The 15,753-nt window shown below is 43.7% G+C and overlaps 1 pseudogene; it reads left to right on the top strand.

Moving 5' to 3' along the window:
* The first annotated feature begins 13,457 nt into the window (after nt 1–13,457).
* On the top strand, nt 13,458–15,351 carry LOC147426119 (oxygen-evolving enhancer protein 3-2, chloroplastic-like; annotated as a pseudogene).
* Nucleotides 15,352–15,753: the final 402 nt, after the last annotated feature.

Raw genomic sequence — 15,753 nt, forward strand, 5'->3', positions numbered from 1 at the left:
CTCATGTCTTGTGTGCGGGGAAGCACGCTACAAGACTAAAGTGAGTGGGGTGCACCTACCCCACAAGGTGTTGACACATTTTCCATTAATTGCTTGCATTCAACAGATGTTAAAAAGCGAGTCTATGGTGGAGCTTCTCACGTGGCACGCCAACCACCGCTCAAATGATGGAATGATCCGTATCCCTATTGTTTCACCTGCATGGAGGCACGTCGAACCTCAATGGCCAGAGTTTGGTTTGGAGCCTCAACACTTGAGGCTGGGACTAGTAAGTGATGGTGTCAATCCCTTTGGCACTAAGTCTACTTTATGGAGCATGTCGCGTGTGGTGATCGTCAACTAAAATATTCCACCATAGGGAAACAGCCAAGAAGGGAAATATGCTTCTTTCCTTGCTTATGCGAGGGAAGTACAAATTGTCAAATATTGATTTCTACCTCAAGCCCCTCATCAAGGAGTTGGAGGAGTTATGGAGAGGCATCCCTGTTGTAGATGTCTCACTTGCAAAGGGGGGGAGAGAATCCATTGTGAGGGGAATCCTTATGTGGACTATGCACGACTATCCTCGGCTTGGAAAGATTTCTGGTATATCCCTTTTTCTTCTCTCTCTGTTCTCTCTTCCTCTAGTTTGAAGCTTCTCTATAATGATATGATATGTATGCAGGGTTCTCAACATCGGGCCACAATGCATGTCCTACTTGCGGGCCATCATTGGTGGCAGAGAGGTTGGATGCCTTGCATGGTCATAGCAAGCACAAGGCTCCAACAAATGTGAAGACGCCTCAAAAGCTCACTATGGCAAATTGGGAAACCATTTGGGAAGAGCACTACAGCAACAATCCGGCTTCGTGTAGTCCACCAAAAGGTATGTCAAGGTATTCCATATTTTTAAGGCTTCCATCTCTTGGATCCCATGCAAATATTCAAGAATATAGCCCTCACCCTGTGGGACCATGTTATTGGCAAGAAGGACTCATTAGGGGTGAGGGAGGATTTAAGTATCTTGAAACGTCTCCCCGCCTCTGCTACTCCACGTCATGCCCCCAATGGGAAGATTGTGCTTCTTAAAGCACCATGGATGCTAGCCAAAGAAGAATTTGACATTATGAAGGGTACCATTGAGTCTATTTCCACACCAACAGGATACATGAGGTTGCTAAAGGGAGCAATTTTACCAAAAGCGAAGAAAGGTGGAAGCGTTTAATTGTATGGGTTGAAGTCCCATGATTGGAATAAGATGCTTCAGGTAATGTCCCTTTCTCTATTCTCTCTACTTTTTGTTTTTTAGGACACATATCATTTGTGTGTATGACTTTCTCTCACTTCCCCTTCCTCTAATTTACATTGTAGTTCATTCTGCTTGTGAGTATGTGTATAATTTGGGAGAAGAAAGTGAGGGATGCTATTTTTAAACGTGGAGGGCTAGTAAGGTACACCACAAGACTCACTCAAGTACAATGTTTTATGTACACAATAACCTCAACTAGCACTTAGTGTATTCTTGTGTGTTTTCTTGCAGATTTGTGAGCTCCAAGGGAATTGAAATAGATGTTATCCCTGCTAATCAAACACTTTTAGCAGAAACCATGTGTGCCATTGAGGATGCATTTCCTTGATCGGTCCTTCTTAGTCAAATCCACCTCTTAGTTCACATGGTTGGGGAGAGCGCTATATGTGGAGTAGTGCATGCATGATGGATGTTCTTTTTAGAGAGTTTTTTCAAGACTATCAAAGATGTTGTGTGGATACGGTCTCAACCAAAGCCATGGATGACTGAAGGGTGGATCATGCAAGAGGCATTTGTTAACATCTCAGAGTATCTGGCACCTGCATTGCATTTATACACCCGTACTAAAAAAATATATGTAGAAAATGTTATATGCCAAAATCTCGAATAATCACCGAATAGCTGTATTTTTTCTTTTTGATTGAAATATATTTTGATCAAAATATATTTTGATAAAAAAACTACTTATATAAAGACTGTCGCCCGTTTTGATTGAAACCAATGACTGCAGATGAGAGTGCAATAGATAGCTGGACTTTATTGAGGTATAATCTTAAAGTTGTTTCCATTTGTTCTAACTTGATTTTGTGTGTTGTGCCAGACTCATGTGGTGCGTAGTTTTTCTCTCACCATAGAGTTAGCTTGTAGGTTATAGGCCAGTGTGTGTATCCATCTGGATCACTTTAGAAGTGAGTAGAAACTAGTTGATTTTCCCGTAATGTGCAACCACTTGGTTCATCGCAGAGACTTAGATTGTCACTTGTGTGGTGCAGTAGTCTATCTCTCACCACAGGGCTAAGTTAGAATTTAGTGGACGACTTGTAACATTTAATGGCCTAAAAACTTGTGTGTAGCGAAAATTAGCATGAACATAGTGGGAATTTCATTAGAATAGATTCCTAATGAGAATTACAAGAGTGCTTGGGTGGAGAGAGCAACAAAAAGCATAACACCTAGTTAGATAGCATGAACAATACTTTCAAAAGAGAGAGAAATTAAGCTATTCACAACAGTTGAGGACCGGATTTTCATGGAGCCGGTCCCCCCTCCAAAAGGCTTTGTATTATGGTTTGTCCCATCAAGAGAGACATTGTACAATACAATTCTTTGTGTTCCTTCAAGACTAGCTAGTGCAATGAAGATGAAAGCTTCATGCACTAAGAAAAACACTTATCAAACACAACATCAATTATCCCCGGTCTCAGACCCAAGACCTCACACACCTTCGAAGATGGTGAGAGCTAGCAGGGTATGAGAGTAGATTGAGAGGAAGAAGGAGTAGTCTTACGAGCAAGATGTACATCTCCTCACATAATCACTCATATTAGCACATCTTAGCTTAGTAATTAGCATGGTAGAGGAGATGAGCAGGCATTGAAGCTTGGCTCTTGGTTGGATTTGCATCACAAAGCCAAGAGTTGTTGGTGTAGGCCTCCCTTCTCACAAGCTTGGAGTAGGTGATAAGCTTTCCATTAAAGCTTGAGAATGAGAGAGAGTCTTCTTTACTTCACACATGAGATTGTGTGAGTGTGTGTGTGATAATGCCTTGCAAAAATCAGCCCCCTCTCTCTCTTAGTCGACCCCTCTTGCTATTTGCTCATGTTCTCCTCTCATTGGACCTCCCCAGGCCTAGCCAATGGTAATTAAGTAGTATAAGTGATAGCCTTCTGACATGTGTCCCCGTTTCCCCTTTTGTGAGAGCTTTAGGTAATTCAATAATTCAACTAAACTCTCATTGGACCACCTCCAAGGCCAATAGGAATCAGACAAGCCATTGGGCTGTTGAATGCTCATTGGACCCCTTGGGAGACTGTCCAATAGTCTTCTAGAGGACTTAATTCTCATTGGTTCTTCTATTAAGTGTTTTTAGATTAATTAAACTAGATTTACTCTGGCCTAAATCTCATTGGTCCACCTCCAAGGCCATCCAATAGGAATTGGGTACACCTTGTGGGCATCTGGGCTAGGGAGCTGACATGTGTCCCTCATTCCCTTTGTGTAAAGGGAGCTTGTGTGTGTGTGTGTGTGTGTGTGTGTGTGACTTTCTCTCTCATACCCTACAAGCTAGGCTCCCCCCGTCCTATGTAGGGATTTGAAAAGACTTTTGGGACACACACAAAGCATCCAATTCCCCCCATGCTTGACCTTTGGACAAAACCTTTGAATTTTGGAGCCTTAGCATTTTGGAAGTCTTAATGGGCTGAACCTTAGGGTCTTTTTAGCCCATTGTTGCACATGGCTCTTTTGCAGATGTCCCCCCCTTTGGATCCCTATTTTCCCTCCTTTGGATCCCTACTATGGCTGGTCTGCTAGCTTAACCAATATTCTAACTTTTTCTCCCATGGCACTTCCCCATATTAAATGATCAGTTTAACATGAGAAAATCATTTAGGAGAATTAGATATTGATTATTATGACATGACTTGTGGAGTGCAATAGGCATGATGCTACACCTCTCACTTCAGAGTGACCTAAAGGTTTGTCAATTTTAGATAAGATCAAGTCATTGTATGTATCACGTAGAAACGCAAGGGTTCTGCTCCTTATATAGAGAGTGAAGAGATACATAGTTTATGCCCTCTTCATCTCTGTGTGATGCACTATTTACTTTTCGGCTACTATAAACTCCAAAGACACGTCATTGTTCATCACTAGATGACTTGTTGTTGTCTTGGATGTAGATACATACGATATTTGGCCTGCATCTGAGATTGTTAAGTTGTCTGCTAATGTTTGTGTTGTGAGCTACACACATCATGAGGGATTGGATTAAGTCACATCATCCTTCTTACTACATAGAAATATGAGGGATATGTCTGTCTACCGAAGAGTTGAGAGATGAATACCTATGCCCTCTTCATCTTAGCATGACATGCCTTGACCTTGTACTTTCTCATCCTTAGATACACCACTCATCGGTAGATGACTTGGTGTTGTATTGGATGTAAATACCTATGATATTTGGCCACAATCTGAGATTCTTAAACTGTCATGTTGATGGTTGTGGTGTGCGTTTCACACACTTTATCAGGGATTAGATTGAATAAAATATCAATTAACATTACAACAACGTCCAATACTTGTGTTGACTGTATCTCACATAAGCTGGTTTGTTCACATTCATGTTGGGGTATAAAGCCCAATGTGGTCGCCCAGGTAAGTGGGCGGGCCGCAAGGTATGTACACATATTCTTTTGTAAAAACCTAATAAGAACTCACTATGCTCTACACATTATAGTAGAGCGAGTTCACCATATCGTCGTGCTCTCCTTCTCACACTCTCTCTCGCGTCGCACTTTCGCTCGTACTCCTTCAACTGATATCAGAGCTCAGATAGAGGCTCGGGGCAGCACTGCAGGAGGTAGTCACCAGCTTAGATTGGAGTGAAATTCGCCAGGCAAAAACACGGCCCCAAATTCTATGGGCAAGCCCGTAGGACTTGGTGTTCTCAGAATTTCATTCTGAGGTCATCTCGGTTACCGTTCGGCTTCGACAAAGTTCTACGCAGGCCATTTTTGACTACGTGGTCTCAGCGGGTGCAGATCCGACTCTGCAAATTTGGGGTTTTCGGCCTACGACTGCAGGTGATGAGGATATCGACACTCCCAGAGTGTTGATTTGTGGCTGTCTACACATCGAAGGACGGCTCACAGTTCTTGGAGGCGTGTCACATACGACACGGGCGCATCTACACACAGATTGTAGGCGACATCCACTAGTTCATCAGGTAGCTTGTGTTTGCTGCTTGATATTTCAGATTTCATCCTGACATTGCAGGTACTTCCACATGGGATGTATTGTGAGAGATGATGTATGTCTGTTGAGGGTTTGCTGGCTGTGAGTCACGTAGCAAACAACCGCCGCAACGGTTACAGCATATAGTGGGAAATTTGTGGATGTATGACTTTGTGGGAAGTCTATGTACTGTCAGATTTACTGCAGCCTTTGTTGAGGGTCGAGTGAGGTTTTATTGAGCTGGGGGATTCTTGAATGCTGAGATCCTTTCGGTGATACAGGTCTTGGAGCGATCCCTCGAGCACCCTTAGATAGGCAGCTAGGATGTATTGACTGTGAGTTAGACAGTTGGGATTGCATCTTTGCTTTACTGCCATTGAGGCATTGTCATAGTTTATGCTTACAGGACAATGACAGGATAGTCAGAGACAGTACATGTGCAGGACAGGTTTACCCACAGCTTACAGTGTCAGAGAGACAGTGTTTTTTGGTCTGTTTTTGAGTACACCAGAGCCATTTTACAAAGGAGACTCTGTCAAAATTTATGCAGCATCTGAAGCTTTCTTGGTTCATTTGACAGGTTGATATTGGTTCAGAGGTCAGTTTACAGGGGAAACTCTACCGAATTTTTCCCAAGAAAGTAAACTACTGTGAAGCGTAGCTATGGCTAGATCACAGGACACTGCTCTTTACAATATCAAGAAGCTGGATGGAACCAATTTCCCATTGTGCAAGCAGCAGATTTGGCACGTGTTGGTACAAAAGAAGCAGATAAAACCTATAAAGCTCAAGGGGATAAAACCAGAAGATATGGACGAAGATGAATGGAGCGAAATGGATGAATTGGCACTTTCTACCATTATGCTGACTTTGGCAGAAAGCGTTTACTTCAATGTAGCAGACGAGATGTCGGCTTATCAAGCATGGTTAAAGCTGAGTGATCTTTATGAGAAGCAGAGTGCAGCTTCACAGGTATACTGGCTTAAGAAGCTTGTTGACTTGAAGATGAAAGAAGGGACACCTATGTCCAATCATCTGAATGAATTCAACACAATCTATAGTCAGTTGTCAGCTCAAGGTGTCAAGTTTGATGAACCTGTTAGAGCTATGTTCGTGTTGATCACATTGCCGGAAAGTTGGGACACTTTTTGCACAGCTTTGAGTAATTATGCACTTCTAGATGGTTTGAACATAGCAGGTGTAGAAGGAAGTCTGCTTACTGAAGAAACCAATAGAAAGACAATGGAAAAAGGCAAAGGAACAGCCTTAGTTGTCAGGGGAAGGACCAAAGAAAAGTACAAAGGTGGAAAGAGGAATCAGTCTCGTAGAAAGTCCCGCAGTGCTAAAGGCAAGAGTGACATAGAATGCTACCATTGTGGCAAGAAGGGTCACATGAAAAGAGACTGCAGAGAATGGAAAGCAGAAAAAGGCAAAGAGAAAGCTGAAGACCATGGTGAGAAGAACAAGTCCTCAGTGAAGATTCAAGAAATAAATGTGACAAACACTGTTGCAGTGGATGACAGTCTAGTGTCAGGAGACATCTACTTCTTGAAGAATACAATGGACTCAGCTCTTCTTACAGCATCTGATGGAAATGCACTGAGTGACTGGATTATAGACTCAGGGGCATCACTTCATGTGTCTCCAAACAAGGAGTGGTTTACCTCTTATGTGCCCACTAAAGATCATGTTCGGCTAGGCAATGGGCAGACATGTGAGATCTTAGGTGTTGGAGATGTTCAATTGAAGTTTCAGAATGGCTCTTCTTTCACGCTGAAGAATGTGAGACATTTTCCCGCAATCACAAAGAGCTTGATCAGCACAGGTTTACTTGATGATGCTGGCTACGTCACCACTTTTGGACAGAACATGTGGAAGATATCCAACGGTTCTATGTATCAAATGTCTCTAAAAATGTAATCAATGTAACCGAGCAGCCGAACGTTTCTTTGTGGCATAGCCGGTTAGGACATATGTCCAAGAAGGGAATGGAAATCTTGTCTCGTTCTGGTTATTTGCATGGCTTTTCATTTAATGATTTTGAATTCTGTGAACATTGTCTGTATGGTAAGCAAACACAGCAGCCACATAAGCATAGAAGCAGTAGAAGAGATACACAGTTGGCACTTGTTCATAGTGATTTGTGTGGACCTATGCCTAACCTATCCCTAGGGGGAGCTTCTTACTTTATGACATTTATAGATGATTACTCGAGGAAAGTATGGGTTTACTTTCTCAAGCACAAGGATGAAGCGTTTAGTGTTTTCAAAACGTTTGTGACACTTGTGGAGAATCAGAGTGGCAAGAAGCTTCAATGCTTACGCACTGACAATGGTGGAGAGTATGTTTCAAAGGCCTTTCAGGACTTTTGTGAGTCAAAAGGTATAAAACGTGAACTTACTGCTCCTTACAATCCTCCTCAAAATGGTGTTGCTGAGAGGATGAATAGGACCATACAAGAGAAGGTCAGAAGTATGTTGTCTAATGCACAGCAGCCAAATGGGTTTTGATACAACTGTTCATCTTGTAAATAGATCTCCTAGCAAGGTTTTGTAGAAGGATTCAGTGCTAGAGATGGTATGGTTAGGCAAAATGCCCTCATACAAGCATCTCAGAGTCTTTGGCTGTGAGGCATATACTCACGTTCCAAAGGAATTTAGGAACAAACTTGAGCCAAAGAGTAGAAAGTGCATCTTTCTAGGGTATGGTAATTCTGGTGAGATGGGGTTCAGACTTTGGGATCCCGAATCCAGAAAGGTTGTCCGCAGTAATGATGTTCACTTTAATGAATCCAAATATCATTCTAAACCAGAGAGGGTTGAGGAGATTAGAAGAGTTGTCTTCCAAGAAGATGGACCTGCATGTGCAAGACAAAATGTCAGGGCTCAAGAGGAGCAAGGACAGGATAGAGTGGAACCACAGGTTGTGGCTGAGCCTGAGCCATCTATTGTGCGTAGATCTGGACGTGTCACGCGACCTCCTGATAGGTTTGTTCCATCTATGAACTATGTCATGTTGACTGATTGCAATGAGCCTTCATGTTACAAGGAAGCAGTGCAAATGAAGGACTCCGGGAATTGGCAATTGGCCATGCAGTCAGAGATGACAGCTCTGCATAAAAACATGACATGGAAGCTAGTTAAATTACCACAGGGCAAAAAGGCTCTACCTTGTAAATGGGTTTACAGGTATAAGATCACCGCTCATGATAGTCAGCCAAAGTACAAAGCAAGGCTTGTTGCCAAGGGCTTTAAGCAAGAACAAGGCATTGACTTTGATGAAGTCTTCTCTCCGGTGGTCAAGATGACTACATTGAGATGCTTTCTTGCATTGGTTTCCATATTAGATTTGGTGTTGCACCAAATGGATGTCAAGACAACGTTCTTGCATGGTGTTTTAGATGTGGAAATTTACATGCAGCAGCCAGAAGGGTTTGTTGAGAAAGGCAAGGAAGATTGGGTATGCCAGTTGTTAAAGAGTCTTTATGGCTTAAAACAATCACCGAGGGCATGGTACCATAAATTCCACAAGTTTATAATTTCTCAAGGCTACAAACGTAGTGAGTTCGATCACTGTCTATATACAAAGAAGGCTAAGGATGGTAGTTGGCTGATCCTTATTTTGTATGTGGATGACATGTTGATTGCTGGCAAGCACTTGGAAGAAATTTCAGCTTTGAAGTCAAAGATGGCAAAATCGTTTGACATGAAAGACATGGGTGAGGCAAGTCATATACTTGGTATGCGCATTGAGAGAGACAGATCAGAGAAGTTGATTTGGTTATCTCAAACAGAGTATATTGACAAGGTTTTGCAACGTTTCAATATGGAGAAGGGAAAGGCACTGAGTGTTCCATTGCCACCATATGTGAAACTTAGCAAACAAGATTGTCCTGTGTCTGAGGAAGAACAGGTTGAAATGGATAAGATTCCATATGCGTCTGCAGTGGGTAGTTTGATGTATGCAATGATTGCTACTCGCCCAGACATTGCATTTGCAGTGGGAGTAGTAAGTCGATACATGTCAAACCCAGGCAAGAAACATTGGGAGGCAGTGAAAGGAATATTGAGATACCTGAAAGCTACAAAGAGTATGCGTATATGCTATGGGAGTCAGGAGCTAAGTGTAAAGGGTTTTACAGACTCAGATTATGCAGGTGACTTAGACAACCGAAGGTCTACGTCAAGGTATGTCTTTACATTGGCTGGTGGAGCAGTATCATGGCGTTCTAGATTACAAGATTGTGTTACTCAGTCTACTACAGAGGCTGAATATGTTGCAACATCAGAGGCATGCAAAGAATCAATTTGGCTTAATCGACTAGTAACAGATTTGGGAATCAAAGAAGAGATGCCTGTGTTATATTGTGATAGTCAAAGTGCTATACAATTGGCTCGCAATCCAGTTTATCACTCAAAGACAAAGCATGTGGATGTGAAGTATCATTTCATCAGGGAAATGCTCGAGGATAAGCAGCTTCATCTTGTCAAAGTTCACACCACAAAAAATCCTGCTGATATACTTACAAAAGGACTTCCCTCAGAGAGCTTTGCGCATTTTTGCAAGCAGTTAGGTGTAGGATAGTACATCACTTCTCTACATCTCTTGTATATTAGCTTGTATAGTAGCTTCCCTCACACTTAAAATACCACATTGGAATTTAAGTGGGAGGTTGTTGGGGTATAAAGCCCAATGTGGTCGCCCAGGTAAGTGGGCGGGCCGCCAGGTATGTACACATATTCTTTTGTAAAAACCTAATAAGAACTCACTATGCTCTACACATTACAGTAGAGCGAGTTCACCATATCGTCGTGCTCTTCTTCTCACACTCTCTCTCGCGTCCCACTTCCGCTCGTACTCCTTCAATTCACGCTCTGATCGTTTAGGTGTACTATGTAACACACATAACAGGGTCGAGTTCTTGTGATGAGCGTCCCTCACACTCCTAGCCTGTTCACCTCTCTCCATGTCTCTCCTTGTGTGTTCTCCTCTCTATTGTGCAATGTATGGATGGAAATCATAATATATCATTGTTTGCTATGAATTATGTACTATGTAACATACATAATAGGGTCGAGTTCTTGTGATGAGCGTCCCTCACACTCCTAGCCTGTTCACCTCTCTCCATCTCTCTCCTTGTGTGTTCTCCTCTCTATTGTGCAATGTATGGATGGAAATCATAATATATCATTGTTTGCTATAAATTATGTCAATTGTGACTAGGATCATGACAACATTTATATTTTTAAATTATATCTTGCAGATATGGTGGATACTAAGCTGACAAAACATCAAAAAAAAATTTCCTTCAAAGTGATAGTACACTACTTTCATCACATGTCAGAGCCAAAGCTTCGTCATTGCCTAAACCCCTCTACTCCAGAACATTATTACCAGTTCACAGAGGCCTTAGTAAAGTTTGTATTTGATTAGCTTTAGCACGGATTTATGCCCGCTGCTTTTGACATATCTCTAACGACATCAGGTTCATTATTAAACATGGTCAAGCAATCTATTGGGCAGATTGCAAAGATTTTGTAGGATCTTAAAAGTCATGAAATCATTACTTTGCCATGCATAGCTACTTGCATACAACTTGTGAAACAGTTGTATATTGAGTTCAAGAGCAAGGGAAAGCTGGAAAGAACAGCAAGGCACACGAGAGTGGAAACCAGCTCTTTCGATGATACTGAAGAGCCAAAAACTATCATTAGAATAAAGTCTGCTGCTAGTGCCACTCTCGCTCTTGATCAATCTCAACTCCCCTTTTTTCCAAAAACTGCAATCTTCAACATACAGGCTCCACAGCTAGGAGAAGGGAGATGGGCACACATGAAGCATATAGATGTCACACATCCTGCATTTAAAGAGCCACTGTATGCAGCAAATATCTTCAAAGTCCACTTGCATGAACCCTGGGGGATTCACTATGGATTTCCCTATGGTATCACGTGAGTGTACAAGAGGGGGGTTTTTAGAGGTCAGACATAAGCGTATACAATAGGGGTAGCCCCTAATTATTTCATGCTCGTACCGTATGCATAAGGTAGGGGGGGACCTACCCGCGAGGGGGGGGGGGGGGGGGGGGGGGGGGGTATTAAGTGCTTATGCCATAAGACACATGCCCTAACAAGCCAATTAAAGAATCTTTCACATGAGGGTGTTGTTCTTGGTATTTCAAAGAATTAATTTACTCCTTTAGCAAAGTAAGATAGCTATACCAATGAAAATATGGTACCTCCCTGTCCTCTCCCTTAGCTAACATCTTTAAGACTTGTTGAACAAGCTTCTAGATTTGTTGGGGTCAATGCTACCATAAACTTGACTGATCTTCTTCTATGTAGTCACTAGGCATCAATACCTTGGACATTCAGACCCTCATTAGCCTCTTCAACATCATCATCATCAATCCCACCATCTCCATAGCCTTTGTCTCCACATATGCACCCTCATTTTATTTATTATTGTCTTCTTGCACATCATCCAAGTTACTCTTCTCTTCTTCTTCTTTGTATGCAAACTCAATAGCAACACCAATGGCATGATCAAGAGCTTCTCCTGCACCCACGATATCAACTTTACAACCATCATTGTAATCAACTCCTATTTGATACACACACTCGTTCGTGCTTTCTGTAACAAAGGCTCAAAAAGCTCAACACATCTTTTCCAGGTGCCGCTCAAGCTCCACTAGGTCAGTTGCGTCCATTGCCTTGGTGTGATATGGGCTTACATTACAAAATGATAGAGCTTTATCTTAGGCCTGTGCCACACACGATCGATTAGAGATGGAGGGGGAGAGGAGGGAAGGAGGGGGCGGTGGGGAGGTTGGCATGCAAGCAGTCAAAGAGGAGGGTACTGAAGCACGCAGGGGGGGGGGCGGGGGGGGGGGGGATGTGTCTATCGTGCCTACCTCGTCTGCTACCGTCTGCAACCAACTACTGTGAATAGTGGGGAGAGAGGGACGGGCCTTGGCAACCTTGGCAGAGGTGTGACATGATAGTGGCTGCATCGAATGCAAGCGAGAGCTCCTTTTTCCTGTATCACGTCCCACAAACAGCCTTGCTTCACTCCCAACTCTTGCAGGCCTTATCTGCAATTGTCGCAAGGGGAACAAATGAAGGGGGGGGAGAGAGAGAGAGAGAGAGAGAGAGAGAGAGAGAGAGAGAGAGAGAGAGAGAGAGAGAGAGAGAGAGAGAGAGAGAGAGAGAATCGTCTGAGACTCCTATCTGCCTGCTCCCTACCTGGCTCATGCCCACGTGTCTTCTTCTCCCTTCATCCACTTGACTGGCTCCCCGCTATCTCTGTGAAGCCTTCCCCTTTTCCATTTGGTGGTATCTATTTAGATACCCATTAATAAACCACTTTCAAAATTGACCACACATATGAAATACTTGAATAGCCATACTAATAGAGATCAGTTATGGTTGTTGTACTTGGCAAATATACTTGCTCTTCTATTCAATGTTCGGGAAAGATGTGTGTTAGCTTAATATCATGCCGTTTGCAATTTCAAAAAGTCCGGTTAAGGGCAAGGGGAAAAGGAGAAATTCTGCCTCAAAATAGAGAAAAATAGTGTAAAAATCCAAGAAAAAACCTAATTTTCTGAAATCTCCTCTTGAAAAATTTAAGGAAAGAAATTTTGTATGTTTGGAAAGATGATTTTTCCTGAACACTGCAAGTTCTATTGAATAGAGATCAATTGTACAGGCTCATTTGGTGTTTACCTTAAACTTGGTAGGCCTCATGACTTTGCCACTTGTTCCCTAGGCACTAGTAAGGCCTCTGTCTGTCACACACAGCGGAGGCTCTCCTTTTGAACGTCTACATCAGCAAATAAACTGGTTCCACTTCCGCTTCTCTAAGCACGCGTAAGAATTTTTCGCCTATCTTCACAGGTCGCGCCCTTTTTTCTCTTCATGTCCGCTTTTGGGCGAAGATGATCGAGGGGTCTAGGCCGGGTGAGCATTCGTTGCAGTGGACGCACACAATAGCCAATACCTTTTTGCCATGTCAATTGCACACACATACGGCCGGACGTGTGTGACATGGGCCTAACTGTGTTCCAATTTCCAAAAGCCCTGCCCCAACTTTCCAATTCCAATTCATTAAAGAGTGAATGGATGGGGTGCTGGTCATTTCCAATTTCCAAGGAAAGGAAGAGAGAAAGACTGAGCTGGAGCCTGAGAGGCTAGAGCTAGAGCCAAGACTCAGGAGGAAATTGCTGAATGCCCATTCCTTGGGCAAATCTAGAGAGAGAGAGAGAAGAAGAAGAAGAAGAACAAGAAGAGCGATTGCAACAGCCTAAGAGGGGGGGAGATGGCAAGCACAACAGTAGCCATGGCTGGCATTGTGTCGCCCACCACTCCTACCTTGAACTCCACCGCCAAGGTCTCCACCTCTGTGGCGCCCTCCTTCAAGCCCGCTATGCTACCCATCCGTGCCAACAGCTCTTCCCAACCCGCCTGTCAGTGCTCCCGCCGTGCCCTTCTTCAAGCCCGCTATGCTACCCATCCGTGCCAACAGCTCTTCCCAACCCGCCTGTCAGTGCTCCCGCCGTGCCCTCCTCTTTCTTCTCGCAACCGCCACCCCTGCTGCCATCTTCGCTGAGGAGGCTCTCACTGCTGCTACCATCATCAAGGTGGAAGGTCCCCCTCCTCCCTTCGGTGGCCTGCCTGGTACTGATAATACCGATCAAGCCCGAGACACGGACTTTCCATTGAAGGAGAGGTCCTACTTGCAGGCCCTCTCTCCAATCCGATGTAGCTGCAAGGGCCAAGGAATCTTCCAAGGACATTGTGAATGTGAAAGCCCTGATTGTTTGACAAGAAGGCATGGCCATATGTGCAAAATGACTCGCGCCTCAAGGCATCCTACCTTCGCTTTGACATCAACACTCGGATTGCCTCAAAAAGCAACACAGAGAAGAAGGCTTTGAAGCCCCTTGTGGACAAGCTCTTTGATGAGATTAACAATCTTGATTATGCAGCCTGAAGTAAGAGTCTCCCCAATGCAAACAAGTACTACACGACGACTGTATCATCGTTGAATGGCGTGTTGGCAAAACTTGGTTGAGTGCTGGCCTCAAGAATCTGCCACCATGATGCTATTGTAAGTGTGCGATTATGCTTTCCTAAGGAGCTCATACTTCTCTTCAAAAGAGACAAAGAGAGAGAGAGAGAGAGAGAGAGAGAGAGAGAGAGAGAGAGAAACGCTGTGCTTTGGCCAAGGGTGGCGCCATGCTTGAATGCCCATCAAACTTCAAAGGAAGAGAGAGAGAGAGAGAGAGAGAGAGAGAGAGAGAGAGAGCATCCCTTGGACATTGAGCACCTAGATCAAGAGGGTTGGAGAGAGAGAGAGAGGGAGAGAGAACAAAAGGTCTTGAGGATGGCTGCTAGATCTTCAATTCATAGCTCGTTCATTAGCGCCAATATGGAGGTGGACCTCGAGCTGGATCACTTAGGCCTCTGTCAGACGCATTCGGATACCCATTTGCTTGGTGAGCGGGAAGCTAGTATTGGATGGACAAGGAAGTGTCCGCCTAGAAGTGAACCGGCACATGAGGCATTATTATATTAATTGTAAACATCACCAAAACTAAAATAGATCAAAACCAAAACGGTTGCGCCTCTGTGAGTGTATGCGTGAGAGTGCGTCTGCGCCTGTTGTCTAAGTGAGAGAGAGGTCACCATCTCTGATTTCCACATGGTATCAATGGGTTAAGCTTTCCAACCTGGGGGTGGGCTTGCTTGTTTCTCTGCGCCAGGCCTCCTCTCTCTCTCTCTTGCCTTTGTCTCATGACCCCTCACGTAAGCAGCTGGTTGTCTGCACACCATACAATGGTGTTGATAACCTTGGAATAAAGAACACTGCTGCCCATGAGGAAGAGTGCTATTATGTTCTTACGTGTCAGCAAAGGAAGAGTGTTAACCCTACAATGCAAACAGAACCAAGCACTGACATTCGCTCGCTGAAGCCAAAAAATTGTATTGGAGAGCAGCCAAATATCCATGTTTCTCTTTATAACAAAGTGAGAGCCATTGTAAGACTGGCTTTGAGTGTTTTGTGTTATCCTAGAAAGAAGTGCCATGATCAAAGCTACAAGTGACTAGACACCGAGACCATTTCAATTGGAAGTTATGTCGACACCGAAAAATGCCCAAGACATCAAGACCCTTCCTTATGCACCTTTGTCATTCGGCAGAGTTGTCACTTTGAATGAGGAGGAGCCTTTGCAAGGGGGCCAATGCGGCAACCAAATCGGCGCCAAGTTATGGGAGGTGGTATGCACAGAGCATGGCATTGATCCCACGCGGTCATACATCGGCGACGCTGATGTGCAACTAGAGAGAGGCTGAAATGACGTCCGCAAAGAGGTTGAAAATTGCGACTGCCTTCAAGGTGAGTGCCTTTAAGGTCTCATTCTATCGTTCTTTTATTCTATTTTATTCTATGAAATGCTGTTTCGTCATGCCTTCTTTGCCATTTCTCCGATGTTACAATTCCATTTA

The sequence above is a fragment of the Adiantum capillus-veneris genome, chromosome 24 (assembly GCF_014529385.1).
Source record: "Adiantum capillus-veneris isolate H3 chromosome 24, ASM1452938v2, whole genome shotgun sequence".
Classification (NCBI taxonomy): Eukaryota; Viridiplantae; Streptophyta; class Polypodiopsida; order Polypodiales; family Pteridaceae; genus Adiantum; species Adiantum capillus-veneris.